Source organism: Crocuta crocuta, unplaced genomic scaffold (assembly GCF_008692635.1).
Source record: "Crocuta crocuta isolate KB4526 unplaced genomic scaffold, BGI_CrCroc_1.0 scaffold147, whole genome shotgun sequence".
In the NCBI taxonomy this organism is placed as follows: Eukaryota; Metazoa; Chordata; class Mammalia; order Carnivora; family Hyaenidae; genus Crocuta; species Crocuta crocuta.
Genome location: NW_027532594.1, coordinates 8,940,768 through 8,951,785, shown reverse-complemented (window position 1 = coordinate 8,951,785; position 11,018 = coordinate 8,940,768). Strand labels below are relative to the sequence as shown.

The 11,018-nt window shown below is 41.7% G+C and overlaps 1 long non-coding RNA gene across 1 annotated transcript in view; it reads left to right on the top strand.

Annotated features, from left to right (window-relative positions):
• The first annotated feature begins 2,825 nt into the window (after nucleotides 1-2,825).
• Nucleotides 2,826-11,018, top strand: part of LOC144244624 (uncharacterized) — a 41,140-nt gene continuing 32,947 nt past the window's right edge. Inside the window, exons 1-2 of the long non-coding RNA XR_013339000.1 lie at nucleotides 2,826-3,025; nucleotides 3,125-3,292. This is a non-coding gene — a long non-coding RNA (uncharacterized LOC144244624). The remainder of the gene's footprint in view (nucleotides 3,026-3,124; nucleotides 3,293-11,018) is intronic.

Sequence of the window (11,018 nt, the reverse complement as noted above, 5' to 3'; positions counted from 1 at the left end):
CTGATTTCACATTTCTGACCTCCAGAACTGTAAAACAATCAATTTATGTTCTACTCCATCTCCTAGGCTTGTTAGTTTGTGCATGAGCATCTTTCCAAGACTCTGTTTTGTCCTCTGAAAAATGGGAATAATAAAATATCTATTTCACAGAGTAACTGTTAGATTTTGATCATTCATATAAAATGCTCAGGGCAGGACTTGGCTCATGAAAAGTTCTTTATAAAGTTGGCCACTGATTTGGTCTAGACAGGAAGATTGCAACACTTTTTGCCTCCTTTCGAAAATGCAAGTAGAGTACTAAGTAGCTCTTGGGATACAGAATGGATTGAATATTTATTAACTGTTCTGATGTCACTACCCTATCAGGCCCTCTGGCCCTATGCTGGCCCTATTTCCTTCATCCTCTCGATTTTCTTTTCTCAAGAGTTGACTGTAAGATATGGAAAAGGCAAATAGATGGAAGGACTGGAAAATAACCCATGAATGAGAGAACTAAAGACGATTTTGAAAAGATTTCTTTGCCTATTATTTGCTTTCAGGCAAAGCCACACAAAACAGGTGAAAAGTTATCCTGCTTGTAAAGCTCTCTGGAGAGAGAGCGCCCACAAGCTTTGCGAGTAATTTCCCTTGGTGCAGATGAAGGCTGTTCTTGATTTTCAAAGCAGACTGCACTGAGGTCTGTAATTCTCCTTTATAAAAAGAAATAGAATGGTTTTGTTTTTGAGAACTGCTTAATACACAATGCTACCTAAAAGGGTCTGTTGTGAAAGAGGCTGTGTGTCAGTTACCTGGTCATGTCTCTGGTTCGGTTTCGGGACCACTGAAGGTAAGACACAGTAGAGCTGTGCAGAGCTTTTCTTCTCATCCTGGATTACATTTCAAAATTTCACGAATTAGAAAGAGAACATATAATAAATATATTCATTTACATTCTTCATCCCTACACCTCCATTTTCTGTAGACACTTGTATTTTCTATTTTTTTGTGGATTTGGCATTTGTTTTCTGTTGTTTATATGTGCTGATTACATTTGCATAGATAAATTGCTCTGTGGTTTCTACCATGAGCCCTAGAGGGCAGGAACAGCTTCTATACAATTCTCTTATATGGTGCTTGGGGGAACTCCTTGTGCCCCAGGGCTGTTTTGTGATGATAGAGATGACACTATACAACAAAGGCAAAGGAATACTTTTCTTTTTCTTTTATGTATGTACGTATGTATGTATGTATTTTCAAAGAAACATTAAAAAAAATTTTTTTAAGTTTATTTATTTTGAGAGAGAGAAAGAATGAGAATGAGCGAGGTAGGGGCAGAGAGAGAAGAAGACAGAATTCTAAGCAGGCTCCATGCTGTCCATGGAGAGCACGACTTGGGGCTCGATCCCACGTACTGTGAGATGATGACCTGAGCAGAGTCAGAATCAGATACATAACTGACTGAACCACCCAGGCGCCCCTCAAAGGAATATATTTTTTTAAGCTAGGGTCTTGTGTTGTTGGTCGTTAGTGGGTGGCTCTCCATTTACAGAGTAAAGAACTGAGGAAGAAGTGCTGTATCATCATGACAAGCAACTATAATTAAATGGCCGAGGTCAGTGATTTTTCTAAAGCCCTACAAAATCCTAGCCCTGTTAGAGATGGCCATGGAAACAAATGAATCTGTTCACTGACCTGGCCTCTAATGCCGGACTAAGGTTTACCCGAAGGATGAAAGACCAAGTTCTCTTCTATCTCTGAACATGTCTCAACCCTGGAGATCTTCCATCTCCGTCGTTGAATCCCAAGTTCGCCCACCCACATGGTGAGCAGCTCATTGGAGGGGAGTACATTTTCCCCACTTCAGCCTGGATTGGCTGATGCTTGGTGAGCTAACAAGGTGTGGTACCTGGTACAGGAGCAGAGTCAGTCTGAAGTCAGCTGACTAGGATGTCCTTCTCTCCGATGCAGACTCAACTACCTAAACAGGTAATGGAGCCAGACATCTCTTAACTGAAGTGGCCTTGTTTAGCCAACAGAGATTGGCAGCTGAGGTGGCAGTAGGAGGTTTACTGCCTCACAGGTGCCATCTGATGGTGGCAGTTGAACAGAACCTTAGTAGGTCCTTCGTGACAGCTTTGTAAGATACTGACTAGAAGCCATGCACAAATTACTTTTTCATAGTTAAACATTTTTTAAATCTTTATTTTTGAGAGAGAGAGAGAGAGAGAGAGAGAGGATGAGTGGGGGAGGAGCAAAAAGGGAGACACAGAATCCAAAGCAGGCTGATGTGGGGCTCGAACCCACAAACTGTGAGAGATCGTGATCTGAACTGAAGTTGGATGCCTAACCGACTGAGCCACCCAGGCGCCCCTCTTTTTCTTATTTAGATGCTCTCATTGTATGAGGAAAGGTGAGGAATGAACAAAGGCACATCCAGAGGGTGATGCTCAACCTCTCCCCAGATAAGAAGCTCACATCAGCCTTTTGCTTTTGTGGGGAATCAAAATTTAACATATAATCTAAAATCCTCCCAGCTTATGGAACTCAGTTCACAGGTTCTGGGAGAGAAGATGAAACTTTCATTTATCTTTACCCTATACATGGAGACATACTGTTTGGCATAACTGCTTAAACCAAAAGCTCATAGATTTGGATGCATTTTTATCTGCTTACACAAGATCAACTCCCACCATAAGCACTGAATTCTGTTTACAGCAGAAGGGCAGGATCCGTGGGTAGTATAACCAGAGTGCTCCATGCTCTTTTTTTTCCCTTTTCTCAGAGACTCCAGAAGAATGTGCCTTTGCACCGCCTCACTAGCATCCCTAAATCATGATTAATTTAAAGCTCTTTCTCTCCTTAGTTAGGCCTGACACATGCGACTGCTTTTCTGTCACATCGATTTTTCTGTTCCTGCAGATTCAAAGCCAGGGTTGAGTCCTCCTAACAGGGCGAGTTCTCTGACAAGGAAATTTTGCAAGCGAATTTTACAGCTGGAGTCAAGCTTGGCAGTGAGGGCCAGAGGGGAACTGTCGCAATCCGCTGGGTAAGTATGCATTTAATAGTGTTTATCCAAGCAAGTTTGTGATTTCTTCACTCTCTCCAACAAATATGTTATTTGTAATACCTATCTTCTCTAATCTAGGTGTTTGAAAAATGCCTCTAACGTGTGTGGGCTAGACTACATTTTGTTTTTCTGTGGGTATGCTCACTTAACAAGGACAGTCTTTGAGGAACTATCAAAAACTGCTTGTCATCTTTCCAAATCATCTCTCTCTGCAGTGACCATGACTTAATCCTGAAGGAAAACAAGGTAATCTTTTCAAATAAACATTCTCAACGATGTTTAGAGGGAACCCAGTTGCTAGTACACAGGACCCTCCCGGTGACTGAAAAGTTATATTGAAGGAGTCCAATTACAGTAAGTTGGAGTGTTTGTAAGCAGTTGGTATTTTCAGACAATTAACAATAATAAGCTAACTTGCAAGCAAAGATGTGTGTGTGTGTGTGTGTGTGTGTGTGTGTGTTGGAAGAGTCACTTAGGATCTTGTTCCCTGGTGCTGCTGGTGGAAAGTGAGGCTCAAAGTGGTTAACCACTTGCAGTAGGTAAGGGAGTTGGTGAGGAACATCGGAATATTTAGAACCTAAACCCATTAGCTTTCTAGGTGCTAACTTGCTTCTGGTCAGAGTAATGAAGGGATGAGGGAACATTCGATCATGAAGTAAAAAGGGAGTCCTGAAGCCACAGCCAGTGGCTGCATGCGGCTTAGTAGTATGCTCCTTGTCTCGAGGAACTTGGCATGAAATAAAAGNGTAATGAAGGGATGAGGGAACATTCGATCATGAAGTAAAAAGGGAGTCCTGAAGCCACAGCCATTGGCTGCATGCGGCTTAGTAGTATGCTATNAGGGAACCCAGTTGCTAGTACACAGGACCCTCCCGGTGACTGAAAAGTTATATTGAAGGAGTCCAATTACAGTAAGTTGGAGTGTTTGTAAGCAGTTGGTATTTTCAGACAATTAACAATAATAAGCTAACTTGCAAGCAAAGATGTGTGTGTGTGTGTGTGTGTGTGTGTGTGTGTTGGAAGAGTCACTTAGGATCTTGTTCCCTGGTGCTGCTGGTGGAAAGTGAGGCTCAAAGTGGTTAACCACTTGCAGTAGGTAAGGGAGTTGGTGAGGAACATCGGAATATTTAGAACCTAAACCCATTAGCTTTCTAGGTGCTAACTTGCTTCTGGTCAGAGTAATGAAGGGATGAGGGAACATTCGATCATGAAGTAAAAAGGGAGTCCTGAAGCCACAGCCATTGGCTGCATGCGGCTTAGTAGTATGCTATTCCTTGTCTCGAGGAACTTGGCATGAAATAAAAGGAGGAAATGTTGAGTATGGATTGAATAAACAAAACTTACTTGGATGATAGAATTAATTAAATCAATACAGACCAGGGACACGGAGTTTATCGTATTACTGACAACATTATTTTATTACAATTTTCATTTTTTTGCCAGTCTTTTCTCATCTGGTCTCTGGGCTCTTGAAGGGTCTTCGGGCCTGAAGTCCTAGGACATAATGTTGATCCTGGCACCACTGAGGGCAGGAAGAGGTGAATGAATAAATTTAGTTTTGAATTTAGTATTTTTACCTCCTATTGTTTGTGGGCCTGATGTTATGAAATTTATCATTTGTTATTTAAGATGCCCATACATTCAAAGCTTCTTTTGAAATATGTCCCCACTTATACATGACATAAGTACATCATTACCTTGTTAAAAAACCTTATAGCCATGCCATGCAGCAGAAATGCAATGTGACATATCTGTGTAATTTTAAATTTTCTAATAGCCACTGTAAAAAAGTACAAAGAATACTATGTTTTATTTAACTTAACATATCTACAGCATTACCATCTCAACAAGTAAATTAATATTATTAATGAACAAAATTGCTAATGAGATACCTTACATTCTTTTTTTTCACAGTAAGGTTTTGAAATCGAGTGTGCATCTTACACTTCAAAGGCATCTTGGTTCAGATCTACTTTTTAAAAAAAAATTTTTAATGACTATTTATTTTTGAGAAAGAGAAAGACAGAGCACAAGCTGGGGATGGGCAGAGAGAGAGGGAGACACAGTATCCTAAGCAGGCTCCAAGCTCTGAGCTGTCAACACAGAGCCTACTGTGGGACTTAAACTCATGACTGTGAGATCGTGACCTGAACCAAAGTCAGACATTTAACTGACTGAGCTATCCAGGTGCCCCGAAACTAGAACAGACTTAACTAATAAGTTAAAAAAATACAGGAGTGCAAATCTACTTGGAATTCTTCAGGCTCATAAGAGACATGATCAGAGACTATTTTTCTTTTACATAGCCTTCTTAAGCAACAGGGGTGGGGATGTGCGTGTGTGAGCACGTGCATATGAATAGGTATGAGTGTGTGTGTGTGTGTGTGTGTGTGTGTTCTTTCTTATGCAGCCTAGGAACCTGGAGTATCTTTGTGACAAAGGGGTTGAAAGCAGTGAAATAGCTGCATGCTGGCAACAGCCTATGAATTAGTGGGGATTAAAAAAATTTTTTTATGTTTATTTTTTAGAGAGACAGAGCATGAGCAGGGGAGGGGCAGAGAGAGGGAGACACAGAATCCGAAGCAAGCTCCAGGCTCTGAATGGTCAGCACAGAGCCCGATGCAGGGCTCGAACCCACAAACCGTGAGATCATAACCTGAGCCGAAGTCAGACGCTTAACTGACTGAGACACCCAGGTGCCCCAGTGGGGATTTTTTAAAGGAAGCAGTGGAGATCTGCTGATTTTCCCTCTCCTGTCTCTTTCTCGCTAGCTCTTAGGACTTTGCCTCTGCTCATGCTTGGTGGGTGTTTTGCTCCACTGTAGTGACCTTCATGATGGATCATAAGTCTCATTCTAGGTATTGGAACAATCTATAAAATTCATGAGATCTCCAACCTGTGGGCTAGGGACCCTCGGGAGATTGTAGCCTTGTAAGGTCAGGCATTTGAAAATCCATCCATCCATAGATCTCTTTTTAATCAATGAATAGTAAAAGTGAAATCCTTAGCATGTGGAAGGATAACACTTTTTGACAGCTCCAGGAGAAGACTGAGTAGGCATTCAATAGATATCATCACTACTATGTAACTTGACACAGTTAAATGCCTTATGTGAAGCATTTAACATATGGCATATTTAGACTTCATTATTATCTTTGTTGTTTTATAGTAGAAAAACAAATATATATATATACATCTTATTCATTATTCATTTAATAAATTTATTATTTTTTATTTTTTTGATGTTTATTTATTTTTGAGAGAGAGGGGGGACAGAGCATGAGTGGGGGAGGATCAGAGAAAGAGGGAAACACAGAATCTGAAGCAGGCTCCAGGCTCTGAGCTGTCAGCACAGAGCCCGATGCGGGTCTTGAACCCACAAACCAGGAGCTCGTGACCTGAGCCCAAGTCTGAGACACTCAACTGACTGAGCCACCCAGGCACCCCCAACAAATTTAGTTTTTAAACTATTATGTTCTCAATGAATTTAACATGTGGTAGAGAAAATAAGCTTACAAATATATGACTACAAAACCATGCATGAGTAAATAAAGAACTAAGAGATGCCACCGCAGAGGAGAGGACGGAAGCCCCTGAGGGCAGAGGTGGGGAGGAATCGAGAAGGGACTTTGAGACAGTCAGAGGAGCTCCCCACAAGCTTGGTGCCCGATGCCTGACACAGTGAAATTCATCTGCTCTATTTCAAATTTCTTTACCTTTTTCCATTTTTCTTTATCTCCCTCCAGATGAGAGTTCCATTATTTCACGATGACAAATGTTACTTTGGTTTTCTGCATCATAGTGACATAAGTGACATAGGGTCACGTTCCCAGGGGTGTGGGATTGAGACCCACATCAGGCTCCTTGTTGAGTGTGGAGTCTGCTTCAGATTCTCTCTCTCTCTCTCTCTCTCAAAAAAAAAAAAGAAAAGTATTTGAGGCTGGAGTTTCCTTACCTGTGAAGTAAGGCAGAATGACCAATTCATCCAGAATAGTATCCCTTTCAAAGTTCAGACACTACAAAGCCTTCAGATAGTGTATTCTGTTTCTGCATTTATGGGCCTTCTGTCAAGATTCATTTCCTGGAAACCACAGTTGAGAATCAAGGTATTGCAGGCAGGCACCAGCCAGTCTACAATGGGAAAATTCCATCTCATTCTATTTATCTATCTATCTATCTATTTATTTATTTATAAATGCTTATTTAGTTTGGGGGGAGGGGCTGAGAGAGGGGGAGAGAGAGAATTCCAAGCAGGCTCTGCACTGTCAGCACAGAGCCTGAGGCAGAACTCAATCCCACGAACAGGAAGATCATGACCTGAGCTGAAGTCAAGAGTGAGATGCTTAACAGACTGAGCCACCCAGGTCCCCGTCACCTCATTTTATTTTTACAGAAGTCAAAAGATCATCCCATCAGCTGTAGGATTTCTTCACTTAAATATAGCCTAGGACAGACTGGTGATGATTTGGCAAATCAGAGTACTGATGGCAAAAGAGTTTTAGCAAATGGCTCAGTCTAGCTTACTAGATTTACAAACAAAGGACAGTGAGTTTCATCCAATATATAATAAATATCCTGAACTCTCCCTGTCCAGAAGCAAAACAAAATTTTTTTAAAAAATTAAACATTTTCATATGGATGTAATTTGGAAGCAGATCATCTTAACCTTAGAATTTGGACTTTTCAAGAAATCAGCTTTCTTGTTATAATTAATTTGACTATGCCTGGGAATGCATTTGTATATGTACTTATGAGGTCAGGTAGAGGGGGAAAGAGAGAGAGAGAGACAAAGCATGGGGGGAGATGGTTGTGCTCAGAATGTAGTGTAGGTCTACAGCTTAAAGATCGAAATCATCTTTAAGATTACATGAGAAAATGAGAGGTTAGAAATGGAATAAGTATTTATTGACCCCACTGGTGCACTTAACCTCTGACACTGGAATTTTTTGGTTTCAAAACAGTTTTTAATCTTAGTTTCATTTTTTTATGTAAATGAAAATATCTCATTATGCTCTATGAACACATGTGGCAATTAATACACACTGTATCTCACATTCACCTTAATATCCTTGGAAGATTCTATTTGCCTTTTACAAAATGAATGTTTTGTAACCTCACTGCAGGTTGAAATTGGTATTTTACTTCTCTGCAGGTGAGCATGTGACAGTTTTGCTACATGGTAACTCAATAGAAAGGTCGTATATTGGCGATTACCATGCTCTTCCAGATTTTACATTCATTTTCTTTTTTGAGAGACAGAGAGCACAAGTGAGTGAGAGGCAGAGAGAGAGAGAGAGGGAGAGAGAGAGAAGCAGGCTCACCCCAAGAGGGGCTCAGCTCACCAGCTAGGAGATCATGACCTGAGAGGAAGTCAGATGCTTAACTGACTGAGCCCCCCAGGTGCCCCAGAATTGTAATGTTTCTTAAAAGGACATGGCTGCAGGATTAAACCCAAAATACTTACTATGGTGCATCTGCAGGGTCATCCTATTCATAATATCAGAATCACAGATCTTGTGACACTCATCCAAGGCCACACCATCCAACATCAGTGTTTACTAATTATTGGGTAACACTGGAGTGAAAATTGCTGAGATTTCCCACCTAACCTCTTCTACTTTAAAAGTAGCCAGCAGGCCTTCATACTGCATCGTGGCTGGCATGTAAAGGCCAGTAGAAGTTGTCACCCAGCATTAACAGAAACTGTCACCAACAACTTCCTGTTTAGTGTGACCGTAACTCCTGCTGCCACTATTATCAAGACCATTTATTACATATTCATAGCCTTTGCCATATCAGCAGCAGGTGTATCTCTAAGTCTGACATTGTCTCCATCTCATCTACCCTTTGTGTCCCTTTTTGTCTCACTGTCCCCACAGCTTTGGTTTCACTCGCTCAACCTGTGACTGTTGCTTCAAGGTAGACCATTTTTATGTAAAGCCGAGCAAACTAAACTTGCAAAACTGTTCTGCTATACATTTTAGCCTCTCCCTGCTTGGAATTTATATATTAACAGCATGCAAAGTCTTTGAAACCGAGCGTTGGCACAAAGCTGCATCCAGACCGTGGTACACTGGGCTGTTGAATTTCCACACCCGTGTCACCTCCTTGTCACCTACCTCACAAGGCAGTAGGTAACCTACAGCCAGAATTTTAGGTTTCTTTCTTCCTTCATCTAAAGTAAACTACCAGACTGGTGTGTGAAATAACGTGGCTCGGAGGTATGGTAGTGTGACCCATGGGGTTAGTGGCTGTGGAGATCCGACAGCAGATGTTTTAGGACGTTTGCCTCTTCTACTTTCTGTTTGTTCTCTCTTGAATTCTTTCTGCCCACCAGCACATCATTTCTGCCAAGCCAGAGAAGCTCTGACGTTTGGCCCAAAGAAAGGCCGTGCTGTGTAGCTCACTCATCTGGAGGTTGGTATAGAGGGACAAGTCAAGCTTGCCCTGAGTTCGGCTCTGTCAAGTCCCTGCCCCCGCTGTCCAACAACAAACCCTGACCCATTTCTTAAGCAACATGGCCAGAGAGAGCAGGGAACCCTCCTTTGTTTGTTTTTCATTCATTCATTTGAGGTAAAGTGCAGTCTACCTCCTAGCTGCGAAGCACGGGGGTCTCCATGAGCGTGTGAAGGAATATAGCATCTGGTTCCTGTTCTGTCTGTTACTTCCAGGATACTCCCCACCCCCATTCCCTGACTTACAATCTAATAGTTAACTGCAGAAGGGCCTTCCTCCTTTGGAAATCTCTACTGAATTATAAAAACTGGGGGAATTGGAACTTAGGAACTTTTCTAGATTTGCTTTCTTTTTCTCCCCTAAGCACACCTCACGAAGCAACCGACCTGTACCATTCATTTACCATCACCTGAACCTAACCTGCCCTCGACAGCCTGCAAAACTCATTGAATCCTTGCCTTCTGCACCCAGCACCCTGTGCTGCCCCCATCACTGGGATACACATCTTTCTTTTTCAAATCATATTTCAAATATGTCTTCCTTTCCTCTGGGTAAACTCCTCTTTTCCCTGTGGACCCAGTGAAAATGACAGAGAAAAGAATCAACTTTGAAATCTAAAGGATCTCTGCTCTTGGGCTCGACTACTTACTAATTATGTCTTACTGGAAAAGTTACTGGGATTCTCTGAGCCTCAGCTTCCTCATCTGTGAAACAGAGATGATACTACTGCAAAAGAGTTATGGCTTTTTGATGGAGGTAGATAACATAAATGACCCAGCTCGGTATCTGGCAGTTGGCACTCCCCAAATGTTAGTGAATATCCCTTCTCGGAAACCTCCACTGTTACATTCCTATTTAGATAGCTGTTTGCAGGATTATGTGTTTGACTCCAAGTGACTTAAGAATAGACATGGTGGCGTATTCATGTGGGGCTCCCTTCAGCCTTGCACCGTGCTTTGTACCTAACAGATGCTCAGACACCTTGGATACACCAATGTGTCACTGTAAAAATATAAATGATCATCGATCTGTGAAGAGCCAGGCACAGTGGGTGAAAAGCAGGTCGGGGTACAAAGCCCAGTTCCTTTAAAGCCTTTGCTGAGCTTTGCAGGGTTCTTAAGGGTAAGGTAGTTGCAGGGAGAAAGTGATCATCTCTGTGTGCAGGCTCAAAAAATTCAGGGCCCCAAGGTGACCTCTTCCCAGGATAACGGGCAAGATGAATCAGGAGAAGAGAGAACAGAGATGGGGCCAGCTGTTCTCAGATCTTAAGACATCCCAAACAGGAGGGAGAGACTCAGTTTTTCCAGATTAATCTTTGGTGATTTATTCTTCAGACATCATTTCAAAGGAGCATTTTAAAGTAAATTAATTGACTTCCCATGACCTTTTACCTGACTTGTATCATCAAAAGAAACTAGATCTTGAAACTGAAAAAAAATGCTTGATTTATTTTTTGTGACTTACAAACTACCGCAAAATGGCAAGTTTTTAAAATTCTAAATATCCTCCCCCCCCC